The sequence below is a fragment of the Podarcis tiliguerta genome (assembly GCF_965153285.1).
Source record: "Podarcis tiliguerta genome assembly, chromosome: 4".
In the NCBI taxonomy this organism is placed as follows: Eukaryota; Metazoa; Chordata; class Lepidosauria; order Squamata; family Lacertidae; genus Podarcis; species Podarcis tiliguerta.
In genome coordinates this window covers 28,716,973-28,731,558 of record NC_139537.1, presented here as the reverse complement: position 1 = coordinate 28,731,558, position 14,586 = coordinate 28,716,973, and the positions used below count along the sequence as shown (strand labels likewise).

Here is a 14,586-nt window from a genome sequence, read left to right as displayed (position 1 = left end):
AGGTTAAGTACTTAATTCATTCCGGAGGTCCGTACTTAACCTGAAATGTTCTTAACCTGAAGCACCACTTTAGCTAATGGGGCCTCCCACTGCTGCCGCGCTGCCAGAGCACAATTTCTGTTCTCATCCTGAAGCAAAGTTCTTAACCTGAAGCACTATTTCTGGGTTAGCGGAGTCTGTAACCTGAAGCGTATGTAACCTGAAGCGTATGTAACCTGAGGTACCACTGTAATAGACACCAAAGAAGTAAAGGCTGCTAAATCCCTACCCCTAAAAATATATTCACGAACCATTAAGGAAATATAATAGGATATAACATTCTTTACTACAATGCTCCTCAGACCATACTATTAACCTAAATGATACAGTCTGACTATCTAGGACAAATGAGAAGGGTTTTATTCTGCATGGGAATTCAGTGGTTACCAGCTTTTGTTTCAAACCGGCATCTTTCAGTAGACCTAGATCTTTGACCAGTGCAAAATATATTCTCAACCATACAGTGCTTATGTCATTCCAGCAGATGATGTAAAATGTCTCCTAAAACTATTCAAAAACAGTAGGCATTGCAGAATTTGCAATTCCCTCCTTTGTGTACCCTAGGTGCACAGAGCTTTGATAATGTAATGGGTTGAATGGCTGAAATGAATGCCAGGTGACGGACTGCCTAAAACACCTGACGGAGCAGCTTTAACCTGCTAGCCTGTGTAAACTGTGTAAAGCTTTAATGGCTTATTATGACATGCCCCAAGATCTGTCAGAGGCAGCTGATACAGATGCTCTCAAGAGAAAGATCTAAAATAGGATATATGTGACAGCTGCCCAGGCAGATTTGAAAGTTAAATACAAAACCCAGTTTTTACAGTGGTACCAATACCTAACATACCGCCAGATTTTTGAAATTTATTTTTCAGATTGACATATTGTTCCTCCTGAGAAAAGCCTTCACTGGACTTCACCTTCAAATAATGCCCTGGGCCTATATTGATGGAAGGTATTCCAATACATCTGTAAATTTATGTTTGCGTATCTCTGGTCAAGAGGAAGAGGAATTTATTATCCATTACGTTTTGGACTGCCAATTGTATGAAGTCCCTGGGGGAGAAAATGTATTTTGGAACTGCATAATAGGCCTACTGCTACATTTGACGGTGGAAACGTTCTCTATCTCCTAACGGAAAGCAAATATGTCACTTGTCAGACAGCTTTATTTGCATGATATGCCTAGAACATAAAGCAATCAATTACTGCAATCTTGTCAAGGTGATTATCTTACATAAAACTGGGGGTGAGCTATGAAATAACCCAGTGTTTAAGCTTCAGCTAAGAATTATAAGGCATGCATATACTAATTGCAGTGGAGATTTATGTACTGTACAATCTATACAATTCAAAGGTATCTGCATGTGTGGTATGTATCTTGTGATGACCTACAGTTTTTAACAAATAAATGAACTTGACTTATCATGTAACCTCTTACTCAGCATTCAGAAAGAGCCCCAGTGCTGCATAACAAATACTAAAATCCACACAGAAATAATATTAATGTGGATAATAATATTTGGCATCCTCTCATGGGACAATGTAATACTGAATTAATTCACAGTTCTGCAGTTCTCCCAGTTCCTAGGATGGGAAGCAATTGCACTGCACATAACTGTTATTAATTAGCCTTTCACTGCAGTTCTTCCCCTGAATGTGCTCAGTTTACATGTAAAGGGATATATTTATCCAGAGCTTGAAGGGCAATAGAACAGTGAAATATCAATAGTTGAACACATTGAAAAAGAATATATCAAGGTCACCGATAGGATTCAAATGCCAGTACCCCTAGTAGTAGTAGTAGTAGTAGTAATAGTAGTAATCCTCATAAACAAAAGCTAAGATAAAAGCAATATAACTACTTGCATACAATAACTATTTGCATAAAACTACTCAAATTTACCTCAGTCAAAGATACATTATGTCCTTTTAGAGGACCCCACCCCAGCAATTGGGTGTTATCTCCCACCCTCTAAGCCTCTGTAATGTAATAAATTTGGCTTCTCTTCTTTCTACAAACAGAGGTGTGTGTAACAGCAACATAATCCTTACAGCCCCCAGTGCTGTACCACTGTGGTTTTGCTTCCTCTGTGATGGCCTCCGTGATGAGGTAAATGTGGTGTGCTATGCTTTGTTTTTATCTGGGATTTGGGAACAAAGCTGATTTGATAACCCTAGTAGATAATCTTTATCAGGAAAGGCGGGTGGGTGTAGTCTTGTTGATTTTACTGGAGTTCTCAGAACAGTGGTAGACTTGGGGCTTTAAAATTTCAGTGGCATTCTGTGCAATGCCAAAATCTGGCGCGTGCGCGCACACACACACACACACACACACATGTGCACCAAGCCTCTTGCCTTCTATTGTTAGTCTTTGTTGCAGCATCCCCTGTGGTACCCCCTTGGCTCTGTGCCCAGTGCTCCCCTAAATCCGCATCTGCTCAGCAGCAGTTGATTTCATCCAGTAGTTGATGCCATCAAAAGAGCCATTGCTTTGACATGGATCCATGTATGTCATGTGGTAGTGCTGAGTGAATATTGTTTACCTGTGGTAACTGCTTTGTGATCTTCCAAAATTATCTATTTTATCCTGAATGCTATTTAACATCTAAACCAACTGCTAGGAGAGGCTATTTGGTGTGAAATGTCATCTGCATGCTGATGAGAAGAAACTCACGATTTGTCCTTCTCATATCACAGTGTAACAGTTACATTCCTAAAAACCTTTCAGAGGTCAATAGAGGACTTGATGAAGGTAATCAAACTGAAATGCAATCCAGATTACATGGAGCTGCTAATAGTGAATGGTCAGAAAAGCCAGAAAGTTGGTGAATTATCTGTTCTAGACAGGGTCACGCATATCCTCAAAGATTTAGTTTGCAGTTTGGTAGTCTCTGTCGGTTTGCAAGCCCCCTCCACAGAGGCTGGCCCCTCTCACTGTCCTCGGAGCTTGCATACCGGTAACCTCCTCTGGCTGACATCCAGACAGACCAGGGAGATTTTGATAGGCGACATTTTCCCAAGAGTGGTTAAAATGCACACACACCTCTCCTCCTGCTTCCGCAGGGGAAAGAAAATAAGTCAGAAATCTATTTACATGATGTTATTTCTGACATTACAGCACTACAGAAAAACACGTCCTTTCAGTTCAGTTCTTCTAGCAAGTCTGACAAACTTCCTGAACATGCGCAGTCGGAAGGTTTCAAATTACACTCTTCACAAAGACTTATCCAGCCTGTGAACGTCCGGGGAAATTCCTTCCCACAGATAGCCGCATCATGTGATGTCAACAAGCTGGCTGTTTGCAGTTGCGATGTTTCCATATACTGACAGTCTCCTGGGTCCAACTTTGCCGTTGGATTCCAGAGTGGGATTATTATGATGCTTGGTTTAGACCAGCACACTAATTGCACCCCCTTCTGGATAAGAGTGTTTGAAATTTGCCAAAATCCGACTTGGAAATTAAAGAGGATGCATCAGTGTGGAGCAATGCAACCAGGAATTTCCTAGCATATATTTCAATATACAATTTATCACACAAAAAAACAACAGTTTTTGTTTAAAAAAAGACTTCCTTTAACTGCTTTAATAGCAAAGAGTCCTTAGATCAATGTGTAAGGGTTCCTATTGCCAGAAGCATAGATTCAATGATCTAACCTGTCTACATTCCCTATGGAGTTGACTCAGCCTTTTATCTTTCTAAGGTAAATGAGCAGCACTTTGTAATGAGTGGGTGGTAGTAGCCGCACAAGCTATTGAAATGCATATTGATCTCCTTAGTTCAATTACATATCGACTTGTGCCTCCTGCTGAACAACTCTTCTCTAGCCTATGGGTATTCCCTTTGAATAGGTAATTGCTACTAGCAGTTAAAAAAATAATCCCCATTCATGTATAGATTGTACTGGCTACTGCTTTTTGGCCTCTTTATTTGCCAGGAGCTAGTGAACAATTCAGGACACTTAAGGTGAACATATTACAGGAAGCACAGAGCTTTCCCTGTAAATGTAATCCCTTTCTGCAAATGTAATCCCTTTCATAAAGTGTAGGCTCACTTAACCAGTGTCATGATGTTATTCACAATTTGCCATTCTCTATCCCCACACCCAAGACCAGCCTGCCCATGAGGCAGGGTGAAGTGACTGTCTCAGGTGGCAGGATCCACAGGGGCAGCAGATCCCCAGGTATATCTTAAATTTTCCAGTCTTTCATGGTCAGTGCATGTCACAGATTACATGAGTCGTGAGCCATAGGTGAGGTCTGTGTATTTTTTACTACAGTTTTTCAAAATGACAACAGTGAAGTGAGTTAGAGGGAAGTCCCTTCTCCCCCAGCACTGACTCTATATAAATAAGCCACAATCATAATACAACCTAAAATGGTAGTAAAGCTAGTGTTCTGTTATGTAATCCTATAGTATGAAAAAACTATGTTGGTTTGTCTGACAAATGATATCACTGTAACCTTGGAAGCCATTATAACCAAAAAATAGGATGGAAAAAAGACATACACACAAAACAGCAGATGCAGCAGAGGGCAAACATCTTCATCAGGGCTTCAATGCATCAATCCTATGCTGTTACACTATGTGCTTATGTTGTGTTGCTAACATTTAAAAATAAAACCTGTCATACTGCCAAAAATATACCGGGGGTGGAATTATTCTGTGCTTGATTCTGCTCCACCTTTGGTTTCTCTTAACGCTATAAGGAACAATTTTGGAAATCCCTTCCTCTCAATGGGTGCTCAGAGACCCAGAATGTGGCCAAATACAGATTCCCTGCATCACTAGTGCACACTGAGCCACATCTGTCCTGCCCAGCAGTGATGGAACCAAGTGTACATGTATCTCTAAAAAGAACTCATGCCCCTACCCAAGCGGCTTGTTTTAAATAAAAAAAAAAAAACTCAGCAAACTGACTGTTTCCCTTGCCAAATTGATGTGATAGTTCAAGGTCACCTGAATCCCTACTATAGAGGCTGTGTTCATGCAGGAAAGGGAGGAGAGGAAGGCAAAGAGAGAAGAGTTTGCTCTGTTAGAAACAGTACAGAAATCCAGAGATAAAAAAGAAAAATCCACGCAACTCTTTCAAGATAGAATCATAGAACTGGAGTTGGAACAGATCCCAAGGATCACCAACCCAACCCCTTGCAATGCAGGAATCAAAACAAAGCAAGATTTACTAAGAGTTTCACAAGTATTCCCAATTTTTCCCACAATGATTCCACATACAAGTGTAAGCACACAAGTGTGCACAATAACCCAGATGTTACATGTGAAATATTTTTGACTACAGCTACATAAGCATGCTTTCAGAAAAGCAAAGCATAGAATTTGCAGTTTCACTAGACAGGCAGCAGGAAGATTACCACAGACTACGGATACTTTTATTATAGGTAGAAGAAGAAGAAGAGTTTGGATTTGATATCCCGCCTTTCACTCCCCTTCAGGAGTCTCAAAGCGGCTAACATTCTCCTTTCCCTTCCTCCCCACAACAAACACTCTGTGAGGTGAGTGGGGCTGAGAGACTTCAGAGAAGTGTGACTGGCCCAAGGTCACCCAGCAGCTGCATGTGGAGGAGCGGGGAAGCAAACCCGGTTCCCCAGATTACGAGACTACCGCTCTTAACCACTACACCACACTGATGTTGACATAAGCAATTTAACCATACCAGTGACAACTATTTTAAGTATAGTGCCACAATATTCTTACCACAATATTCCAATTGTACCAGAGATAGTATATTTATACCTATTACAGCATACTGGTCATGCATAGGATAAGTTAAAAGGGACAGTCAAATTTCATCACCATTTTCATCAGCGTTGAAAGGCACCTGACTTTTAGGGATTTTTTGGGTAGTGGTGGGACTGTGGGATAGCTGCAGCAGTGGACAGAAATGTTCACTTATTCAGGAAACTTCATTTCATTGCTGCCGGTGATATCAGTACATAACCAAATCTGAGCCGCACCATAATGGTGTGACAACATTATGCTTACTACGTGATCCTTGATGGGCTAGGATCACCAATATTACAAGTCTCGTCATCACTGTCCTCATTCCGTATCAACTCTGTGTGCCTTCTGTGACACTGGGTACCATCTGTGACATTAGCACGCAGCCAAATTTCATTGGCTATTTAGCATTCTATTATCGGCAACAAGGCAAGGGGGGGGGAATAGTGAGGTCGGCAAAGTTCACCAGAGCAGGGTTTGAAAGGGAGCTTCAGAGCTCCTTACAAGCCTGCCTCAAAGGAAGCAATCATCCTGAATGCTTTGGATTTGATGTGAGAAGGATCCCTAGCTTGGTTCCCACCCTGCCATCCCGATCAGCTCATTCTCTTGCCCCCAAATGCACCCTCCCTATACTTAACTTACCCATAAGCAAAGATAATTTTTACTTAACGTTAACAAGATAAAACATAAAAACAAGATAATTGGGTCATTACACACACATAAATTAAGGAAGCAGAGGCCCTTAGAAAGACCCCTCAAGTCCCAAAGGCCATTGTTCTTTACAACCTGGTTTGGTGCCTGCAGCATCTCATGGATCTGGAATCTGAGAAATGAGAAAACCTCCCTCCTCACCACATCGTCCCTGTTTGCCCATAAGAGGGTAGGACCTAGCAGAAAGGGGTGATTTGTCTTCCAAGATCCTCAGATTACTTTCGGAAAGGAACCCTTTTCTTCCCCATTTTTCATGATCTTTTTCTTTCCCATTTCTAGGTCAATCTGTGGATAGTGCAGGCATTCACCAATCTCCACTAAAAATATAGTTTAGAATTTCTGGAAGGAAAGTACTTAATGTCAGGTACCATACATGCTTGCACTTCCCACAGTGACTGGTGAAGAAATACCACAAACACCTTGCTTTGATGCTCACATAATTTCCACTTTATCCATAAGCATTAACTAAAAGGTGGCAGTGTGTGTGTCGGGGGGGAGGGAGAGTGTGTCTTTTCATAAGAGTAACAGGATGGTTAAAATACAATAACTAGTCTATGTTAACTGGACCCGAACATGTGCTCTAAAGAGAATAACATGTGGGTAGCAATTTATAACAACATTGGCACTAATTCATCAAAGCTAGTATTTAACAGGCAATGCTTTGAGATCCACCTCAGTTAAGTTCGGGTACGTGCAGTGTGACTAAATGGAAAATAAAGGGTTATATTCATTATATGCAGCAGTCACATCCTTCTTTTAATTAATAGCCTTGTAATTGGTATTGACTTTAACAGACTGATGACAGTCTTATGATGAGCCATTCCCAGCTCAGCTCCCTACCCATCTGCCCTCAGGTCAGGAACAAAGTGAACTCCATTATGTGGAACCAACTCCCCCGCCTGTACCAATCTCATTTCTGGACCACGTCGAGGTCATCATAGGCAAGAAAACTACAGAAACAGAATCCTGCCACCCGTATTCCCATAGCTTTCAACAACAAAAAAGCAAACCAATGAACACAATCCACAAAACAGTTGTTGACGGTAACCCAGACATCCTGGATTTGGTAACCAAATCAGCACATGTGCTATAATTATTTTGTTTTTAATCATTTTGCCCCAATTCAGTCCAAACTTGATAGCACCAAGCCTTTTGATGAAGTGTAAATCAGCAGTTTCGTGTTACAGTCTCCTTTTACATTTCCTCTGCCCCCCGCCCCCCCATAAGTATGGAAACTTTAAGGTCATTTACAGAGTGTTCTGGGAGGATGAAATGTCCCCCTACTGGTTTTTGAAATTGCCATTTCAATATTGACACAAGCCGCTTTGTTGATTTTGCTGCCACACATGGGGGAATCTATCAGACCTTGGACAGAGACGCACATACACTAGCTAAGGAGAGGGAGCTGATGTGAGGTGTCTGCCTACGTGTGAAAGAACTAAAGGGGCAATTTGGAGACACGGGCAGATTCAAAGAGATGTAAACTAAAGCCTGAAAGCATCTTGTTGGGCAAGATGGCCTTCCCCAGAGAGCTGAAGGAAGATAGCAGATCCAGTGGGCTGTTGTTGTTAAGTTGGGTTATACAGTACTAGGCCAGGCCTACAAATTCACCATACCCAGCCATTTATGATATTATATCCACACATTAGAGCAGCCATGATGGATCAAAATGGATGACATTATGCCATGTCTGTGTCTCTGCTTGGACATCTGTACACTGTTGCGTGAGGTAAGACTAATGAAGATCTTGGCATCATGATTAGAGTAACAGAAAAACAGGAATAAATCCAGAATAAAGGTGACAGCATGACATGTTTTGAAAAACCAATGCTGGAGTGTGCCAAAGTGCCCTGCTTTGGGGGCCCAGTTGCTCACTTTTCCCCCTCACAGAAAATATTATCGTAATTCATAGTCTATGACAACTAAGGTCTGACCATACAGATAATGGAATTAATGGGAAAGGCTACCCCCACCCCAATCCAGTTGCTAATCAATATAAAAGGCAAATTCTTTTTTTTTTTTTTTTTTGTTAGTTCTTCTTGAGGGTTACACAGTCCCACCCCCTTCTTTCCTGCTACCTGCTTTCTGCATTGTTTTACACGCTTTGCTCAAACTGAGGACTACGGAGCCTACCCTACTGCCCTAAATTGGTAACTATGAATTTTATTGATGTGCAAGAGAATTTAGAATCGTATGTTAATTTGATGGGCTGGAGGGAATTAGGAGATTATTTTATTTACTGTGACTGTTTGCTTTGTCAGTGCTATTTATTAGTACATATGAACATACTGTAATATCTAATTGCTTTAAGTTGCTTTAAATTCAATCATATATAAGTTGCTTTGTTTTGAAATATTCTACCTCATCTTGGGTTATTTCCTATAAATTCAGTATAATCTGTTTTATTTCCTACGTAAGTTCTATTGACTTTCATAATTCCATTTCTTAACATTTAATAATACTATTAAGCTTTGTACACTAGTAAACCAAGTGATTTGTTTCAGTTACAATTTTCTGTATGGTTTTTATTGTAAAAGCCTCACTCCCTGTTCCACAAGGTTGCTGCTGAGCAAACTCAAACCGTGATTGGAATCCAATGAATGTTAGTGCATTGGCTAGGATTTGGCACAATATGTGCTGGTGTTGACTGGATCTCCACATTAACAGAGGTTTGTGCACATGCACACATTGCTTATCTCCACTACTTGTATATTTGGAAATAAAACGAAATGCTGCAAGACTGCCAGAAATCACCAGTGCTCTTTCCTTTAAAAGATGACAAACCCAGATGCCCCTGCCCCTGGAACTTCTCATGACAACAGTAATCTGTCCCAGAAGCACCCTAACATCACTTAATAATGTTTAAGAATCAGGAAGTGATCATAAAAACCCTAATAACAGATTCTTCAGAAGATGTTTCATTCAGTTTCATTGAACAGAACGATAAAAAGTAGTGATCTCCCCACCTTCTACCCCCAGTTTCCCAGCCAGTGTTCAAAAGCAGAAGGGAAATTAGTCCTTAAAACCAGAGTTTTGAAAAGACTATATGTTAATTACAGTGGGAAAAGAGATTCAGACTAATATGCAATTTTACTTTTGCTTCCAGAAACATTAAGAAATAAATCCTTTTTCAACAAGATCATATGGTTGTAAGTTACCCAAAGATCATATTATTATTATTAATAATAATAATAATTATAATAATAATAATTTGAGATAAGACACAAGCTTTGAGATGACACACAACCCCCCATGCACCAACATATATTCATCCCACATATAAAATTAAAGTACAGCACTGAAGTTCCAACTGAATCCATTCTTATGCATTTGAAAATATTGATTTCTGCTTGCAGAGGTTCATGCCATATTAAACCAATTTCCAAGGTACCACAATACTCTTTGATTTTCGATCAGGATTACTAACATGTCCCTAGCTGAGAAAAGCTGTGAACAAGGAGCCAAAATGCCTGTACAATTCATGGTGTGGAGTGCCTTCCATCAGCTTTGGCTGTACCCCTATCTGGACAGGGATAGGCTAACTACTGTTGACTATGATCTGGTAACTTCTAGGTTAGATTACTGCAACATCTTTTATGTAGGGCTGCCTCTGAAGACAGTTTGGAAACTTCAGTTGGTGCAGAATTCAGCAGCCAGGTAGCAACCGGAGCAAAACAGTTTGAACATATTACATTGATCCTGGCCCAACTGCACTGGCTGCTAATTCATTTCTCGGCCCAAATGAAATTGGTGGATTTCATCTATAAAGCCTTAAACAGCTCAGAACCAAAATACCCCAAGGACTGCTTCTCCCCATATGAAGCAACCCAGATCATGCAACCATAATCTGAGGCCCTTCATTGTGTGCCTCCTCACAAGAGGTCTGGAGGATGGTAACACAGGAGTGAGCCTCTACTGCAGTGGCTCCCCGCTTGTGGAATGCTATTCCCAGGGATGTTCACCTGGTGTCTTCATTACATATATTTAGGAGCCAAGCAAAAACGTTTCTCTATAACCAGGCCTTTGATGAATTAATATTCTATGGCCTTTTAAATGTGTTTGTGGGAGGAGATTTACTGGATTTTTTTTTAAAAAATGAGTATTTTGTGTTCTTATTTTGTATTTCTATGTTATGAACCACCCTGTGATCTTCAGATGAAGGGTGGATGAAGGGCAGTATGCTTATTTAGTGAATAATAATATAGTGTTTTATGGGTGGTGCTGTGGTCTAAACCACAGAGCCTAGGGCTTGCCGATCGGAAGGTTAGCGGTTCGAATCCCCGCAACGGCGGGAGCTCCCGATGCTCAGTCCCAGCTCCTGCCAACCTAGCAGTTCAAAAGCACGTCAAAGTGCAAGTAGATAAATAGATATCACTTCGGCAGGAAGGTAACCGGCATTTCCGTGCGCTGCTCTGGTTTCGCCAGAAGCAGCTCAGTCCTGCTGGCCACATAACCCGGAAAAACTGTCTGTGGACAAACGTCGGCTCCCTTGGCCAGTAAAGTGAGATGAGCGCCGCAACCCTAGAGTCGTTCATGACTGGACTTAACTGTCAGGGGTCCTTTACTTCCTCTTTTTTTAATATAGTGTTTTGCCTCATAGCCCTGAATGCTCTTAATTCACTGATAAGCAGATAAGGCACTAAAAACAATTAACCAAAAAAACCCCAACAGTTTGGCTTTAAAGGAAACTAATTTTGGTTGCTAAGTGACTACAATAACTTTTACCTATCATATCATGTGTAAACACCCACGCATAGGCAAGGGAGGAAATTGTCGGCTTTGGGTATTTGGAGTCTAAACAACATGATTGTTCTATATTTGTAGGGAATTTTAATGGTGGGGAAGTTTAATGCTACAGCAGTCAATAATTTGTGAACCCCTGGCCTAAAGAAAGAAAATAAGAACACTCTGGCTGCTTTCAAGAGATCAGAACATCATCTGAATATGTAATAATTTAGGAGTATGGTGTTACAAATATTCCGATGACAGCCAGCTCTCTCCCCCACCCTCCCTAGTAACATCAGATCCAGGAGCAGCTGCGTTGGTTCTTAAGCAGTGCTTGGGAGACACAGTGAGGATGGATGATGAGAGTTAACAGGCTGAAACTGAAACCCACAACGCAGAATTGGTGGTTACTGCAGTTGAGCAGACATCTATTGATGGAGTCTGCCCTGCAGCAGTCAATAAAGTTCGCAGCCCAGTAACTGTGCTTGACACTACCCTATTTCTAAACACATAAGATATGGCAAAAGCCAAGTCTGCATTTTATCACCTTTCCAACTTGCATTCAGTAATTGTAGCTTTTCCTGGAGAGACAGAATATGATGGCAATGTTGATCAGTGACTGAGCCCTATAACAGTCAGCGTGTTTTTCTATGCCCCCCCCCCCCCGCAAAGCTTGACTGTTGTAGGCTGATCTACACAGGCCTGCTTTTGAAGATGCTCCAAGACAGAATGTGAGATTGCTGGACATCAGTTCTGTCTGATCTGCACCAGCCACTTCCTGTGCCCTCATTTGTTTGCTTTACAGGTATATCATCAGCCTGTGCAAGGATGAGAGTTACCTTTGCAAAAATAATTCACCCTCTAGAACTCCCTGCTTAGCAAAGCCAGCATATGTTTGACATTCCTAAGCTTTATGGGAAAGTGTTTTGTTTGCTTGTTTCAAAAACCATTTAATCTGCCAACATTTTAAAACTACATCCATTAACAACAGTGTTGTCTGGTTGTCTTTTCAACATTCTTCCTGGTATGCCTGTTTTAGACTTTAATTCTATTTCCCTTTCTTCTTTGATTCCATCAGCCTCTAGCCACTCTGCAGCTTCACAGAAGGAGAAGGCGTTCAAGACTCATTCCATCGGCCTATCTGAGCCAATTGCCACCCAGTAGCCTGCCTCCCGTCTCATCAGGCTCTATCAGTAGCCAGTCACTCTGCAGCAAAATGAGGGAGAATACATCTACCATGGGCCTCCTTTGACCCATTCATGTTTTATGTTTCTTTTGTTAACTTTCTTGATTTCCTTTCTTTTTAAGCAGGAAAATAACATGTGCTTTTGTAATAAGCTTTGCTTATTTTGCATGATGGTAATGGTGGTGGTGATTTTCAGGTTGTGATAGAGGAATCAGGGGCGTCTTACCCATAGAGGCTAGTGGCATGGGGTGCCGGGGTGCTAAGTTCTGAAGGGCACCAGGGAAGAGGCAGAGGCTGGACATGACGCGGCACAAAGTGGCCAGCTGAGCCAGGAGGCGCCGCGGCCAGCCTCCGCCTCTTCCCTACCGGAGCTGCCCTCCAGCCGCTGCCCATCTCCTCCAGCCCCGCTGGCAGCACCATCCTCCCTAAAAACCTCTGGAAAACGGGGTGGGGGGTGGGGGGGTGGGGCGCCGGAGGGAGCTTTGCACCATAGCACCAGATATGCTTAAGACGACCCTGAAGGGAACATTTTAAAAGTATGACGTGATCCCAAAACTTTTCATCTATAGCAGAATGAGAAGATCAAGTAGCTGTAGTTGCAGAAAGGCTTGTTCTCTCGGCAGGAGCTGACTGTACCAACTGAGAACCAGAGTGGGGAGCGATGGACTCCATTAACTTTCCCTAAGGGTACCTTCTCTGTTGCACTGAATTGCAAACAAGGAGTCAATCATACCAAATAAACTAATGGGATCCTGAAAATATCAAAAGGCAATTTGCTGAAGGAGTGAGACCAGTTATCCATCCCACCTGTTCTCTCTACTTGAAATGATATTCACATTGACTGAAGACAAATGACTATCAAATGCTCTTGGGTCATTTTTTTCCATTTGTACTGCTCAGAGAACTCGCCAGCTCATGCATGCTAGGCTGACATGGATCCCCACCTTTACTATTGCCAGAGTCAAAGCGTCTTTGAAATGCGAAAGATGTGGGCTAAGTAGGAGAGAGTAATCCAACACTGCTCCTCAGAATAGACATATCCTCCACTTTTGTAACTGTATCCCTGTGAGACTGAGGATGGAGGCACCAAACTTGTCATATCTTTAAAAGAGGAACATCTCAAGACTCCGAAGCTTAACTCTGTCTGAGAACCAACTGCTGAAGGAACTCTTTCCCCATCAAGAATAATCAGTGACAGACCTCATAAAACTCTGCAACAGGTGGGGAAGCAAGTAGCACACGAGAGCTGCATTTTGTTGGGTTATTTATACACAGAACAGACACAGTTGCATAAAACAGGTACCGCAGAAGGGGAGGCATGAAGGACAAGTTGAAAGAATAAGGCTATGCCAATGAAGAAGGAATGAAGAGAGGGGAAAGTGGTGGGCGTGTGGGTGTCTGTGTGTACAAATATAGGGCTGTGAGATGGCTGGCTGATTACTTTGGTGTGTATGCCCTGAAGCAAAGTCTGACTACAATCCTGGATTTTACAAAATAATGTTAGTATCTCTTTATAGGAGTTAATGGTTAGAATATGTTGTTTTGATGCAGAGATCTCTCTGGAATGTATGGAATGGAAAAGCCACCAGTGTCTTGAGAATGGGGTGGGAGTATATATGTCTGTGTGTAGCAGCAAAATAATGTTTCTTGTAGCAAAGAGACAGAAGCAGAGGGAGAATTCTGAACTAAAGCCAATTGGAGTGCTAAGAGTCACTCTCTCTCTCTCTCTCTCTCTGTCTCTGGAGGTTTGATGGGAGCTAGCAACTCTGCTGCCTTATGCTAAGTCAGACCACTAGTCCACCTAGCTTAGTATTGTGTACACTGATGGGCAGCGGCTCTGGACAGTTTCAGACTGAGGTCTTTCCTAAGCTTTACCTGGAAATGCTGGGGATTGAACCTGGGACCTTCTGCATGCAAAACAAATGTTTTACCCATGAGCTATGACCCTGTGCACCAACATACTTGTGCCCCTCTTTGCAATTAAAGGGGTCAGTGTAGTGCAGAGAAAGGAAACTGGAGAGTGATTAACTCCTTCTCACCCCACTACATCTTTTCTCCTAATTGCTCCCCAAGCCACTTCCTTCTCGGAGGTTCTTAATGCATGAGTGCCAGGGTAAATCCGTACTTGGAAACACCGCAGGTGGGAAAGAGCTTGTGGAGATTATCTGAGTGGAGAAATAACACACTT

General features: G+C 41.9%; 1 protein-coding gene across 3 annotated transcripts in view; it reads right to left on the bottom strand.

Annotated features, from left to right (window-relative positions):
- Window positions 1–14,586, bottom strand: part of IGSF11 (immunoglobulin superfamily member 11) — a 168,364-nt gene that overhangs the window by 62,075 nt on the left and 91,703 nt on the right. The gene's annotated exons all lie outside the window — the stretch shown is intronic.